This window comes from Macaca thibetana, chromosome 5 (genome assembly GCF_024542745.1).
Source record: "Macaca thibetana thibetana isolate TM-01 chromosome 5, ASM2454274v1, whole genome shotgun sequence".
NCBI lineage: Eukaryota > Metazoa > Chordata > Mammalia > Primates > Cercopithecidae > Macaca > Macaca thibetana.
The window spans coordinates 184217634-184233336 of record NC_065582.1 but is presented as its reverse complement, the minus strand read 5'-3'; the positions used below and the strand labels follow the sequence as shown (position 1 = coordinate 184233336).

The window sequence follows — 15703 nt, the reverse complement described above, 5'->3', positions numbered from 1 at the left end:
AGTTCACAGCCACGGCCCAGACTCACCTCTGTCCCAGCCTCAGAGCCCCCAGTTCACACCACGGCCCAGACTCACCTCTGTCCCAGCCTCAGAGCCCCCAGTTCACACCACGGCCCAGACTCACCTCTGTCCCAGCCTCAGAGCCCCCAGTTCACAGCCACGGCCCAGACTCACCTCTGTCCCAGCTCAGAGCCCCCAGTTCACAGCCACGGCCCAGACTCACCTCTGTCCCAGCTCAGAGCCCCCAGTTCACAGCCACGGCCCAGACTCACCTCTGTCCCAGCCTCAGAGCCCCCAGTTCACACCACGGCCCAGACTCACCTCTGTCCCAGCTCAGAGCCCCCAGTTCACAGCCACAGCCCAGACTCACCTCTGTCCCAGCTCAGAGCCCCCAGTTCACACCACAGCCCGGACTCACCTCTGTCCCAGCTCAGAGCCCCCAGTTCACAGCCACGGCCCAGACTCACCTCTGTCCCAGCCTCAGAGCCCCCAGTTCACACCACGGCCCAGACTCACCTCTGTCCCAGCTCAGAGCCCCTAGTTCACAGCCACGGCCCAGACTCACCTCTGTCCCAGCTCAGAGCCCCCAGTTCACAGCCACGGCCCAGACTCACCTCTGTCCCAGCTCAGAGCCCCCAGTTCACAGCCACGGCCCAGACTCACCTCTGTCCCAGCTCAGAGCCCCCAGTTCACAGCCACGGCCCAGACTCACCTCTGTCCCAGCTCAGAGCCCCCAGTTCACAGCCACGGCCCAGACTCACCTCTGTCCCAGCTCAGAGCCCCCAGCTGACAGCCACGGCCCGGCCTCACCTCTGTCTCAGCGTCAGAGCCCTCACAGGACGGGGCTCTATGGCTGACAAGCCAGCCTCCCTCCCTAATTCCACCAACCATTCCTGCATGGCGAGGGCCAGCTCCCTTCACACCATGCACCATGACGGGCTGCACACCCACATTCTGAACCCTCCTGGTTGCACAAAGCACACACAAAACCTTAGAAAGGGGACAGCAGCCACACTATAACTTGAAAAAATAATAACTAGGATTTTATTTTAAAAACAGTCTTCACAGTCTGTGTAGAAATGGCTGATTTCAGGGCTGGGGCAGGGAAAAGAGTTGGAACCTGTCGAGGTGCAGGAAGTGAGGATGGCTCCCCAGTAGCCTGCCGGTAACACAGAGCAAAGCAAGCGGCAGTGAACACAGGAACCCAGGAACCCACGAACATAGGAACCCAGGAACCCATGAACCCAGATACCCAGGAACCCATGAACCTAGGAATCCACAAACCCAGGAACCCACAGACCCACAGACCCAGGAACCTACAGACCCAGGAACCCACAGACCCAGGAACCCACAGACCCACAGACCCAGGAACCTACAGACCCAGGAACCTACAGACCCAGGAACCCACAGACCCACAGACCCAGGAACCTACAGACCCAGGAACCCACAGACCCAGGAACCCACAGACCCACAGACCCAGGAACCTACAGACCCAGGAACCTACAGACCCAGGAACCCACAGACCCACAGACCCAGGAACCCACAGACCCAGGAACCCACAGACCCAGGAACCTACAGACCCAGGAACCCACAGACCCAGGAACCTACAGACCCAGGAACCCACAGACCCACAGACCCAGGAACCCACAGACCCAGGAACCTACAGACCCAGGAACCCACAGACCCATGGATGCAGAACCCACAAACCTAGGAATCCACAAACCCAGGAACCCACAGACCCACAGACCCAGGAACCCACAGACCCACGAACCCAGGAATCAGGAACGCAGGAACCCACGGACCCAGGTGAGGTGGGGGTGGCGGGAAAGCACCTCCTCACGGGGCGGTGGGGAGCCACGAGTGAGTGCAGAGAGAATGAGGGAAGTGCTTTAAAACCATCACTCGACCAACATCCCAACACAACAGTCTCAGGCAAGATGCATCCATGATGCTGGACCCGCAGAGAACATATGGTGAGAAACAGAGCTCACAGCCTCAAAGTGACCCCCAAAAGATGCTCGGCAGTCACCAAGGAAAAACAGTAACAGCAGGGGTACCCAGCAGGCACCTGAACCCAGCAATCAATGTGAACACCCCAAGAGCCTCCTGCGGGGCACCCAGGACGCAAACACAGGAACCTGAATTTCCCCTTTTTTTTTTTTTTTTTTTGAGACAGAGTCTTTCTCTGTCGCCCAGGCTGGAGTGCAGTGGTGTGATCTCAGCTCACTGCAGCCTCCGCCTCCCGAGTTCAAGCAATTCTCCTGCCTCAGCCACCCAAGTAGCTGGGATTACAGGCACACGCCACCACACCCGGCTAATTTTTGTATTTGTAGTACAGATAGGGTTTCGCTATGTTGGCCAGGCTGGTCTCAAACTCCTGATCTCAGGTGATCCGCCCACCTCAGCCTCCCACAGTGCTGGGATTACAGGCGTGTATCACCACCACCCCTGGCCTGGAACCTGATTATTTGATTCTGAAGAAATGTCAGACAATCTCAAAACAGACCAACCCTACAAAATGATCAGCCAGAAACCTTCAGAAGCATCGGGTCAGGAAAGAGATCGGCGAGGCCCGGCCCAGACTGGAGGGGGTCCCAATGCAGCACGTGACACTGGGTCAGAAAAAGGGCAGGGAGGACGTGTCCCAAATCTGCCTGAGCACCGTCAGATGCCAGCACCACGCCACACTGACGCTGCACTACTGGCTATGACTACTGCCTGTGGTCACGTGAGATGTGAACGCCTGGAGGGTCTGCACGCCCTCCATAGAGAAACGATGACATGTGTGCACAAGAGTCACACTCTCGGCCAGGCGCAGTGGCTCACGCCTGGAATCCCAGCACTTTCGGAGGCCAAGGTGGGCGGATCACGAGGTCAGGAGATCGAGACCACGGTGAAACCCCGTCTCTACTAGAAATAAAAAAAAAAAAACTAGCCAGGTGCGGTGGTAGACGCCTGTAGTCCCAGCTACTCGGGAGGCTGAGGCAGGAGAATGGCGTGAGCCTGGGAGGCGGAGCTTGCAGTGAGCTGAGATCGCGCCACTACATTCCAGCCTGGGCGACAGAGCAAGACTCTGTCTCAAAAAAAAAAAAAAAAAGAGTCACAAAGAGTCACACTCTCATAACTCACAGACTTTAATACATCAGACAGGCTGGGCGCGGTAGCTCACACCTGTAATCCCAGCACTTTGGGAGGCCAAGGCGGGTGGATTATGAGGTCAGGAGATTGGGACCATCCTGGCCCAACGTGGTGAAACCCCATCTCTACTAAAAATATTAAAATTAGCTGGGCGTGGCCGGGCACAGTAGCTCATGCCTGCAATCCCAGCACCTTGGGAGGCCAAGGCGGGTGGATCACGAGGTCAGGAGATCGAGACCATCCTGGCTAACAAGGTGAAACCCTGTCTCTACTAAAAATACAAAAAACTAGCCGGGCGTGGTGGCGGGCGCCTGTAGCCCCAGCTACTCCGGAGGCTGAGGCGTGAGAATGGCATTAACTCAGGAGGCGGAGCTTGCAGTGAGCCAAGATCGTGCCACTCACTCCAGCCTGGGCAACAGAGTGAGACTCCATCTCAAAAAAAAAAACAAAACAAAACAATTAGCTGGGTGTGATGACACGTACCTGTAGTCCCAGCTACTCAGGAAGATGAGGCAGGAGAATCACTTGAACCCGGGGGGCGGAGGTTGCAGTGAGCCGAAATCACACTACTGCACTCCAGCGTGGTGACAGAGTGAGACTCCGTTTAAAAAAAAAAAAAAAATCAGATAAAGTGTGCTCGCAAAGCAGCAGCCAGGGCAAGTGTCCAGCAGCGCCAATGCGGAGCACCTAGCGGTGTCCAAGCAGCAGCTCTGACACGCGAGAGGCGCATGCAGCACAGGAGGCACCACGTCTGCTGCCAACGGCAGCTCCCTGCTGGGAGCCCAGGAGACAGGGCTTGTGAGTGCTGCGCAGGGAGGGGAGGAGATCCTCCTGTGGAACACGCATTTCCCGCAGGAAGGAAGGCGTTACTCAGGTCGTCACCGACACGTGTGTTGGCTTCCAAGATGCCAGCAGGGCCATTATACCAATCTCCCGTAACTGAGGGGCTTCAAATAACAAAAGTTTACTCTGAGTTCTGGAGGCCAGAAGCCCAAACCGGAGGTATCGACAGCTGCCTCCTTCTGGAGGCTGAGGGGAACCGGTTCCAGCCTCTCTCCAGTTTCCAGCGGCTCCAGGAGTCCTCGGCATTTCCTGGCTTGTAGCTGTACCACTGCAATCTCTGCCTCTGTCACCACGCGGCCTTCTTCCCATTGCCATAGAGTCTCTGTGTCACTATCTCTTCTTATAAGGACACCAATAATTGGGTGAGAGCCCACTCTAATCATATGACTTCATCTTAATTTACATTAATTACAATAGCATCTGGCCAGGCATGGTGGCTCACGCCTGTAATCCCAGCACTTTGGGAGGCCGAGGCAGGCAAATCACGAAGTCAGGAGATCGAGACCATCCTGGCTAACACAGTGAAATCCTGTCTTTTTTTTTTTTTTTTTTTTTTTTTGAGATGGAGTCTCGCTCTGTCGCCCAGGCTGGAGTACAGTGGCACTATCTCGGCTCACTGCAAACTCCGCCTCCCGGGTTTACGCCATTCTCCTGCCTCAGCCTCCCGAGTAGCTGGGACTACAGGCGCCCGCCACCTCGCCCGGCTAATTTTTTTGTATTTTTAGTAGAGACGGGGTTTCATTGTGTTAGCCAGGATGGTCTCAATCTCCTGACCTCGTGATCCGCCCGTCTGGGCCTCCCAAAGTGCTGGGATTACAGGCTTGAGCCACCGCGCCCGGCGAAATCCTGTCTTTACTAAAAATACAAAAAATTAGCTGGGCATGGTGGCACATGCCCGTGGTCCCAGCTACTTGGGAGGCTGAGGCAGGAGAATTGCTTGAACCCAGGAGGTGGAAGTTGCAGTGAGCTGAGATCATGCCACTGCACTCCAGCTTGGGCAACAGAGTGAGACTCCATCTCAAAAAAAAAAAAAAAAAAAAAATTACAATAGCATCTGCAAAGACTGTATTTCTAAATAAAGTCACATTTGCAGGTATTGGGGGTGCAGACTTGAACATAACCTCCTGGGGGATGCAATTCCACACACACAATGCCAGGCCCGTCTCCCCTTACAATAAACTGAGCCATGAGGATGCAGCACCAGTCATGAGGCATGATGGACAGCAAGTCCCTCCCCCTTGGCAGTTCTCAGAGACCAGTCTGCATGAGGGAAGTCTGGGGAAGGAGGAGTTCAGGACCAAAGGAAGCCCCTGCCGGAGCTGGGAAAGCCCAGAGATATGGAAATTGTGACGGATGGTGGCGGTGAAGATGCCGCAGGACCCCACCACGGCAGGACAGCCTTTTCGACGGGCGATCAGAGAGGTCCCTCTAAGGCAGTGATATTGAAGCCAGGACTGAAAGCTAAACAAGAGGGGCCCGGAAAAGGAGACAAAGGCCAGGACAAGTGGGAAAAGAGACCTCTGGGTTCGAGGTAGATGTAGAAGAGACGTGGGAAGTGAGAGAAACCTGGCTCCAGCTGCTAGAACTCACTGTCCCTGCCACCAACAGGTGAGGAGTGGGAGCCAGCGGAGAGGACCACAACCTGAGCTCCGGGAGGCACAGCTGGCATCGGGCATCCCTCGCCCCTACTCCAGGACCTCTCAGCACCGGCCCCTCTGAACAGGAAGCGGTCCCTCCCAAGCCCACGAGCACCACCCTGAGCCCAGGCTATGCCTTCTCCCCACACTAAGTGGGCTCACTTCAGAGGACGGCTACAACGAACTCACTTCCACTTTTCCTGCATTAAGTCGCCATCCTCACTCCCAAAGGCTCCTTGTAACTGCACTGTAACTCCCTTCCTTGTAACTGCACTGGTGACTTAGCTGACAACCCCAGGGGCTTTCCCTGCCTCTCCTTCCACCTCTGCACCCAGCTTAAGCCTGATCCTCAAGGTCTGGAGGGCCGCAGCAGCCTACACCCGTTCCCATCCACTGGGCAACGCTTGGCTCGACCTCAACGGAAAGCAGATCATGGCACTCTGGCCCCCAGAAACAGCCTCCTCAGCCCTTAGGACAGAGGCCAAAATCCTCACCCTGGTCCCCCAACTATCCCATCGTCTCCTCTCGCTCCCTGGGTTCTGGCCACACCAGTGCCCTGCAGACCCCTAGGAGGGTCAAACGCAGAGCTGGAGTTCCACGGGGGCAGCAGGGACGAGTCCCCACCACAGGCAATGCCTCCGCTCATATGGCCGCCTCACGGGACAGTGGCAAAATGCCCTCGGCTGGCGGCTCTGGCCACTCTCATTCTCCAGGACTCCATCCTCCAAAACGCACCAAAGCAGTTTCTATTTTTCTGTGTTTTAACTCGATCCACATGGAGTCAGATACAGCATTCGTAGAGCCATGAATTAGTTTCCTACAACCAACTATCACAAAGTGGTGGCTTAGGACAGAAATGAACTAGCCAGCTGTCCTTGGAGGCTGGGAGTCCAAGACCAAGATGCTAGCAGGGCCACGCCCCTCTGAAGGCTCTGGGGAGGGATGTGCTCAGGCCTCCCTCCGGCTCTGGCGTCACTCCAATCCTCCCACCGCATTCTCCCTGTGTGTGCCTGTGTCCAAGTCTCCCGATTTTATAATGACATCAGTCATTTTGGGGCAGGACTCACCATGCTCCAGTGTGATCCCATCTTAACTAATTACATCTCCAACAACCCTATTTCCAAGTAAGTGCACATTCTGAAGTACTGGGGGGTCAGGACTTCGATGTGTGACTTTGGGGGCGGACGTCATTCAGCCCATAACCAGCTGTATTTTATTTCCCCATGGCAACACACACAGGGTGCTGGCTCACAAACCAACACTGAGCGACTCCCAAGCGTGCAGAGGCCTCACCCCTGTCACTCTGCAGTGGGCACTTCCATCCCTCAGCCCTGTCCTCGGGTACTTACTACCCCTACGCACACAGCCCGCAGGCACCGCTGCTCCTGGACTGTGCCCCAGCGCACCCCTCAAAGCATCATCTGCTGGCTGGAAGGCACGTCAGGGTGTATCTCTTTGCCAACACAGCCCCACTCCACACCTCCCAATAGGGCTGTGTGAACCTTCTGTCAAGTCATCGCTGACATTATCATGTCACTATAAATAGTGTTTCCAGTTAGGCCACACAGTGGGGTCTGTTCTCCAAAGTTCATAATTCCATCCTTTTTACGAATGCAAAGTTTTTGCCCAGTATAAACTCTTGCCCCAAACTCCCCAGCAGATTTACAAACCTCCTAGGAACGAGCCCTTTGGTCAAAGACGTCAGGACACCTTCAGCCCTTCTGCTCCTAGTCCCGCCTTGTGCTCAGGGCTGGCAGGGGTGTGCTCTAGCCCACTCAGGGCACCCCTCACCCTCATCTTGCAGCTTCCTGAGAAGGGGGGCACGTGAAGACCACACCTCTTCTCTCCTCCACTTCTGTAAGGAGCCCACTCCCAGGATGCCTACTCAGCTTTCAGGGTCTTCCCTCGCCCCAGCTTTAGAAAATGCTTAAGGCACCTTCCTTGGTCCAGAGACCACGTCCTTCCGGCCTGGCTCATGGCACACTCTCTGCTCCACCCTGGTCTGCATCTCCGTCTGTTCCTGGACTCCGTGTCCAACGCTTGCTGCTGTTGCCGCTGTTCTAGGATTTGTCCTCTGCTCCTCCAACCCTTCCAATGACGTGTGTATGCTTCACATGCAAGGGCTCCCTCCTCTTCTACAAATGCCCATGTCGGGACCCATCTTTACACTTATCTCTAAGCCTATATATACAGGGCTGCTTTTCACGGGGGGTTTAAATTACTTTTTCTGGTCCCTGCACTCTGTATCTCAGCTCCCTCGGTCTTCCCTGCTTTTCCTGGCTTCTGCTTTCAGACTGGAAGTTTCCTCTGATGTTGCTCATTCTGGCTCCCCATTCACACACAGAGGGAAGGGCAGTGCTGCCTCACTGCAGAGGGATGCAGTGGCTGCGTCCTCTCTTCAGATGCCAAGAGAACTCACCCTGAGACCAGCCTGGCCAACATGGTGAAACCCCATCTCTACTAAAAATACAAAAATTAGCTGAGCATGGTCACAGGTGCCTATAATCCCAGCTACTCAGGAGGCTGAGGCAGGAGAATTGCTTGAATCCAGGAGGTAAAGGTTGCAGTGAGCTGAGATTGCACTACTGCACTTCAGCCTGGGTGACAGAGTGAGACTCCATCTCAAAATAAATAAATAAAATAAATAAATAAATAAATAAATAAATAAATAAATAAATAAAGTTTATAGAGAGAGGCAAAAGACCCAGAATAGCCAACATGGTATTAAAGGAGAACAAAGTTGGAGGATTGACACCATCCAACTCAGACTTATCATAAAGTTGCTGTAATCAAGACAGTGTGTGGCCAGGCACAGTGGCTCACGCCTGTAATCCCTGTGCTTTGGCAGGCTGAGAGAGGAGGATCGCTCGGACCCAGGAGTTCAAGACCAGCCTGGGAAACATAGCGAGACTCCATCTCTATATAAAATTTTAAATTTACCTGCGTGCCTATAATCCTAGCTACTTAGAAGGCAGAGGTGGGAGGATTGCTTCAGCCGGAGAGGTGGAGGATGCAGTGATCCATGATTGCACTGCTGCACTCCAACCTGGGTGACACAGCAAGACCCTATCTCAAAAAAAAAAAGATAGTGTGGGACGGGCAAAAGAATAGGCAATTGGATCAATGGAACAGGCAGAATAGACAGCCCAGATATAGAACCACATAGTCACTGATCTTTGACAAAGGAGCAATGGCAATATAATAGAGAACAGACAGTCTTTTCAACAAATGCTGCTGAAAAACTAGACATCCACAAGAAAAAAAGACATGAGACCAGGTGTGGTGGCCCATGCCTGTAATCCCAGCACTTTGGAAGCCCGAGGCGGGTGGATCACTTAAGGTCAAGAGTTCGAGATCAGCCTGGCCAAAATAGTGAAACCCCATCTCTACTAAAAATATAAAAATTAGCTGGGTGTGGTGGCGTGCACCTGTAACCCCAGCTACTCAGGAGGCTGAGGCAGGAGGAGAATCACCTGAACCCGGGAGGCGAAGGTTGCAGTGAGCTGAGATCACACCCCTGCACTACAGCCTGGGCCACAGAGCAAGATTCCATTTCAAAAAAAAAAAAAGACATGGAGTGTATGGACACCCTTCACGAAAACTAACTCAAAATGGATCACAGACCTAAAGTAAAAGGCAAAACTATAAAAATCCTAGAAGATAGATAACACAGGAGAAAAATATAGATGACTTTGGGTTTGGCGATGACTTTTCAGATACAACACTGAAAGCACGACCCATGAAAGAAAGAATTGTTAAGTTGAACTTCATTAAAATTAAAAATATCTGCTCTGCAAAAGACACTGTCAAGAGAATACAAAACAAGTTCCAGACTGAAAGAAAATATTTGCAAAAGACTTATCTGACAAAGAACCATTATCCAAAATATAGAAAGATATTTTAAAACTCAACAATAAGAAAACAACCCCAGCCTGGTCAACATGGTGAAACCCCATCTCTACAAAAAAACTACAGAAATTAGCCGGGCGTGGTGGCACACGGGAGGTCGAAGCAGAAGAATCACTTGAACCTAGAAGCTGAGGTTGCAGTGAGCCGAGATCATGCCACTGCACTCCAGCCTGGGTGACAGAGTCAGACCATGTCTCCACAAAAAAAAAAAAAAAAAAAAAAAAAAGGCCAGGAGCAGTGGTTCATGCCTGTAATTCCACTTTGGGAGGCCAAGGCAGGTGGAACAACTGAGTCAGGAGTTCGAGACCAGCCTGGCAAATGTGGTGAAACCCTGTTTCTACTAAAACTACAAAAATTAGTTGGGCATGGTGGCAGGTGCCTGTAATCCTAGCTACACGGGAGGCTGAGGCAGGAGAATTCCTTGAACCCGGGAGGCGCAGGTTGCAGTGAGCCAAGATAGCACCACTGCACTCCAGCCGGGGCAACAAGAGCGAAACTCCATCTCAAAAAAAAAAAAAGAAAAAAGAAAGAAAGAAACCAACCCAACTAAAATAGTGGAGCAAACACTTTAACAGACATCTCAACCAACTGGGGCCGGGTGTGGTGCTCATGCCTGTAATCCCAGCACTTTGGGAGACCGAGGCAGATGGATCACCTGAGATCAGGAGTTCGAGACCAGGCTGGCCAACATAGCGAAACCCCATCTCTATTAAAAATACAAAAATTAGCTGGGCGTGATGGCAGGCGCCTGTAATCACAGCTCCTCGGGAGGATGAGGCGGAGGTTGCAGTGAGCCGAGATCGCACCAGTGCACTCCAGCCTGGGCAACAAGAGTGAAACTCTGTCTCAAAACAAAACAAAACAAAAAAAAGCCCACTACACACAAGGTACCACTCCACAGCCATCAGAATGTCCAAAATCCAGAACACTGACCACACCAAGTGCTGAGGAGGATGTGGAGCAACTGTGTACACGACCCAGCAATCCTGCTCCTTGGTATTTACCCAAAGGAACCAAAAACTTACGTCCACACAAAACCTGCACACAGATGCCCATAGCAGCTGTAAGTGCCAAAACTTAAAAACAGCCAGATTTCCTGTAGGTGAGTGGATAAAGTGTGATACATTCAGACAGTATAATATTATTTGGCACTAAAAAGAAATGAGCTATCAAACCACCAAAAAATATAGAAGATATTTAAATGCATATCACTAAGTGAAAGAAACTAGTCTAAAATGGCTACATATTGTATGATTCCAACCATATGGCATTCTGGAAAAGGTTAACTGTAGAGACTACTAAAAAGACAAAAACAAAAAAACAGTGGCTGCCAGGGGCCAGGGGTAGACAGAGGTGAGGCAGGGCACAGATTTTTAAGGCAGTGAAACTATCCTGCATGATACTATGATACTATAATGGTTGACAAAGGTCATTACACATTTGTCTAAATCCATAGACTATAACACCAAGAGTGAACCTGATGTCAACTATGGACTCTGGGTAACAAGCATGTGTCCATACAGGCTCATCAACTGTAGCAACGCACCACTCCGGTGGGGGACGCTAGTCATGCAGGAGGCCCTGCATGTGTGGGGGCAGAAAGTATAGTGTCTAGGAACTCCATTTTTTTTTTGAGATGGAGTTTTGCTGTTGCTGCCCAGGCTGAAGTGCAATGGTGTGATCTCAGCTCACTGCAACTTCAGCCTCCCAGGTTCAAGTGATTCTCCCACCTCAGCCTCCCAAGCAGCTGGGATTGCAGGTGCCCATTACCACCACGTCCAGCTATTTTTTGTATTTTTTAGTAGACACGGGGTTTCACCATGTTGGCCAAGCTGCTCTTGAACTCCTGACCTCAGGTGGCCTGCCTGCCTCTGCCTCCCAAAGTGCCTGGATTACAGGTGTGAGCCACCGTGCCCTGCTGAACTCGCTATTTTTAAGTGCACTGAAACCACATTTGAAGTATTCCTTTTGCAACCCAACAAAGGAGAAGAAACTCAAATCTTTTTTTTTTTTTCTTTTGAGATGAAGCCTCACTCTGTTGCCTAGGCTCACTGCAGCCTCCACCTTCCTGGCTGAAGCAATCCTCCCATCTCAGCCTCCCAAGTAGCCAGGACTACAGGTGCACACCACCATATCCGGTTAATTTTTTGTTTATTTTTTGTAGAAAAGGGGGTCTCACTATATTGCCCAGGCTGGTCTCCAACTCTTGGGCTCAAGTGATCCTCCTGCCTCAGCCTTCCAAAATGCTGGGGTTACAGGTGTAAGCCACCAAGCCTGGCCAAGTAATTCAAACTGTAAAATGAAGATTATCATTGTAACCACTCCACTGGTGAGAACAGGCTGCACCATATCACCACATGGAAAAAGACAAACTGTGCCAAGTAATTTGTGAGGTAAAGAACACAGGTGAGCTCTGGACAGCTGCACAAAGCCCCGGGTTCAGACACCAATTGGACCCACTCACTAGCCAGGCCAAGTAACCTCACCTCTCTGGGCATGGGTTCCTTGGAAACTGAAAATGAGAAGAAACCACCCACTTCATGAGGCTTCAAGGAATCAAATTAAACTAAATAACACATGTGACAGTTCCTGAGTCCCTGACACACATTTTTAAATTATGACCACTTATAACAAATGCTTAAAAGACTGAAGTTCGATTTTTCTTTAATATCTTTGTGGAAAACGCCAAAAGGGTTTATATAAAAATGTTTAATTTCCTTTTTTTTTTTTTTTGAGACGGAGTCTCATTCTGTTACCAGGGTGGAGTGCAGTGCTGCAATCTCAGCTCACTGCAACCTCCGCCTCCTGGGTTCAAGTGATTCTCCCACCTCCGCCTCCCAAGCAGCTGGGATTGCAGGCGCCCATCACCCCCACGTCCAGCTATTTTTTGTATTTTTAGTAGAGACGGGGTTTCACCGTGTTGGCCAGGATGGTCTCGATCTCCTGACCTCATGATCTGCCCGCCTCAGCCTCCCAAAGTGCTGGGATGACAGGTGTGAGCCACCGCACCCAGCCTTAATTTCCTTTTTTAAAACAAAACATTTTCCCTGTTCCCAATACACCGGTTTAAAATACCTAAGTGGGCCGGGCACAGTGGCTCAAGCCTGTAATCCCAGCACTTTGGGAGACCGAGACGGGCAGATCACGAGGTCAGGAGATCGAGACCATCCTGGCTAACACGGTGAAACCCCGTCTCTACTAAAAAACACAAAAAAATTAGCCAGGCGTGGTGGCGGGCGCCTGTAGTCCCAGCTACGCAGGAGGCTGAGGCAGGAGAATGGTGTGAACCCGGGAGGCAGAGCTTGCAGTGAGCCGAGATCCAGCCACTGCACTCCAGCCTGGACGACAGAGCGAGACTCCGTCTCAAAAAAAATAATAATAAAATAAAATAAAATAAAATACCTAAGTGTTTCCTTCGTGTTTTTTTTTTTCTTTTTTTTTTGTTTATGAGACGGAGTCTTGCTCTGTCGCCCAGGCTGGAGTGCAATGTCATGATCTCGGCTCACTGCAAGCTCCCCCTCCCGGGTTCACGCCATTCTTCTGCCTCAGCCTCCGGAGTAGCTGGCACTACAGGCGCCCGCCACCACGCCCGGCTAGTTTTTTGTATTTTTAGTAGAGACGGGGTTTCACCGTATTAGCCAGGATGGTCTCGATCTCCTGACCTCGTGATCTGCCCGCCTCGGCCTCCTAAAGTGCTGGGATTACAGGCGTGAGCCAACGCGCTCGGCCTTCTTCGTTCTTTTATCTACCAGTTAAAAATGTGTACTCTCGCAGATTAGAGCCTCTTCCTATTTCTGTTTCCTGTGCACAGCATTGCATGTGAGCAACTACCTCTATAACTAGAAAGACCTCAAAAGCATGCACAAAAAAAAAAAAATTGCTTTGGCATTTTCTCTTATATACTCCAAATAGTAACAAAAACGTTCTGCGGTCCTCACGTCCAACCTAAGTCAGGAAACATAAGGAGCCATCCAAAGGGGCGGAACCATTACCAAGGCCTCAGTGAGTGTGACCCTCAAAGTCGCAACACAGAACACAACAGAGGGACGAAGCTGCAGAACCAGGCTCTAAGTTCACGGGACAGCACGGGGAATCATCTATCAAGCCACAGGAGGGGATCAGGACTGCCAGTGCCCAGCGCACAAGGAGGACTCAAGGAGGGGGACAATGGCACCGGACGAGGGAAAACTACAACTGTCTGAAAGAATTACCACCTAGTTTTCCTGCGCTAACTAACCCAATTTAAAGAAAAGCCACTGTTTCTAAACAATGCCAATTTCCATTTTGGGGTAACATTCAAGAGCTTCGAATAAATGAAAAACATTTCCCAGCCTTCTACCTTCGGGGAGCAAGGCTGCACTTCCCTTCTAGCACCCACTCTGATGAGGGACAAGCTCAGGCGACAGGAGAGTGTTTAAATCAGCATCAATATGCTCAGGTCAAATTTCTTAAATATTGTGACACGGAAGCCCATTATTTTCCTTTTTTGTTTTAAGACTAGTCAAGTGTAGTCGTGAGAAGGGGGAAAGAGTGGAACAAGGAGTTCGATCTGTAACGGACTGAACAAGCAACAGAGACAACTCACTCCCTTGGCACCAGCCACAAGCACATTCTTGAAGCCAAACTCATCCATCTTACAAAGTTCTTCGTACTGGGAGATCATCATAGAAACATTAAGTGTGAGTCTGGTTTGAGTTTAAAACGAAAAGTGCTTTAAAGTTATGGAAGCTTAGCTTCAAAGAAGAGGCACCAAGGATGGCGTGCGAAAACTCACGAGGCCACTTAACACAGGCTGCGTGGGAAACAGGGGCTCCGCGACTGCGCTCAGATTAAGGGAAAACGACGCCCCTCTAGAGTCGGGCAGCAGCGGGCGGGCACCGGCGCCTTCTCCACACGGGAGAATGTCGGCGATTTACACCCTCCAGGCTACGCAGAAAAAGCGGCTTTGGAATCCGCCGCAAGTCCCCTCCTCGGGTCGTCGGGTAAGTCTGGCCTCCCGCGTCCGGGTCCCCTTCGGGACGCCCCAAGGCCCCGTTTACCGCAGCGACTCCCCGCCTCTCGCGCCACCGAACCACGGCGCGGAGCTACCAGGCCGGGCCTCGCCTCGTGCGGGGAAGTCGCTCCGACGGGCGGCGCGGACGGCTGGGGCTCGGAGCGCAGGGCCGCGCGCCCACGACCGCCCGCGCCCTCCACGTGCTGCGGGCAACGGTCGGAGCCGGTGCGCCGAGGCACGGACGGCGTGGACAAGAGGGGAGGTGACGGCGGCGCGCTCCGCCCGGGCTCGGTACCTGAGCGCGGCCGCCGGGCGGCGGAGCGAGAGGACAGCCGGCCGCCCAGGCCCCACTCGCTCAGGGCGACGCGCCTCAGCCGCGGCGGAACAAAACCGCGGCCGCCGCCCCGCCCCCTCCGGCCGCCCTCATTGGCCGCCCGCGCCCCGCCGCCGCCGCGAACCCGTCAGCCACCGCCTTCTCCACGCCGGCCCTCAGGCGCGCCGCGCTGCGCCGACGGAGGGGGCGGGGCCTCCAGGCGTCCAGCCTCCGCACCGCCCACCGAGGCCGGAGCGCGCCCTGTGCGCCGGTTTGGCCCCGCCCCCTAGTCGACGCCCCGCCCCTTGCGCGCGTGCGTGCCCGGCGCTCGGCTGCGTTCTGCAGGCCGGGAAGGGAAGACTGGTGGCGGCGGCGACCTGAGGCGGCGGGGAGGGATGCGCAGCGGGGAGGGCCCGGCCGGCACTAGCAGTGGCTCAGGCGGTGGCCCAGCCCGGAGCGCGCAGTCTCGGAGCCCGAGGCTCGCCGCCGCCGCCTTCCCGCCTGCCGTCTGCCCGCTGTGTAGCCGTGGGCAGGTCACTCGCGCTCTCGGGTCGCACTTTTCTGCACCGGCACAGTGTGAATTAGGCCTTCGCTCATGGGCGCCCGGGGGGACCGTGCTGCAGGGCTCCTTCTGGCGATAGGCGGGGTTGGGGCCGGGTTTCGTCTGAGCACAGCAGGCCCAGGGAGACCGGGCTCTTGGGGGTCCCTGGTGATGAGCACCCTGCAGAGGAGAGGGTAGCGGGCAGCGGAAGGAGGCCGTGCCCCGCTCTCGGGGTCTCCAGCAAACTCCCAGGAAGGGGTCCCTGCCTCCCTCTCCAGCCTCTTTTGCTGGGGGTCGGGTGTGTCCTGGGTGAGATGAGCCACCTGACC

At 53.3% G+C, this 15703-nt stretch overlaps 1 protein-coding gene across 3 annotated transcripts in view; it reads right to left on the bottom strand.

The window, feature by feature from the left end:
* Nucleotides 1-15056, bottom strand: part of FAM53A (family with sequence similarity 53 member A) — a 46299-nt gene extending 31243 nt beyond the window's left edge. The window contains exon 1 of one of the 3 annotated variants that reach the window (XM_050792317.1): nucleotides 14979-15056. The gene's annotated coding sequence lies outside the window, so the exon portion shown is untranslated. Of the gene's footprint in view, nucleotides 1-3621; nucleotides 4498-14815; nucleotides 14941-14978 lie in introns of those variants that run through there. The other 2 variants (XM_050792316.1, XM_050792318.1) reach the window with 2 other exon arrangements.
* Nucleotides 15057-15703: the final 647 nt, after the last annotated feature.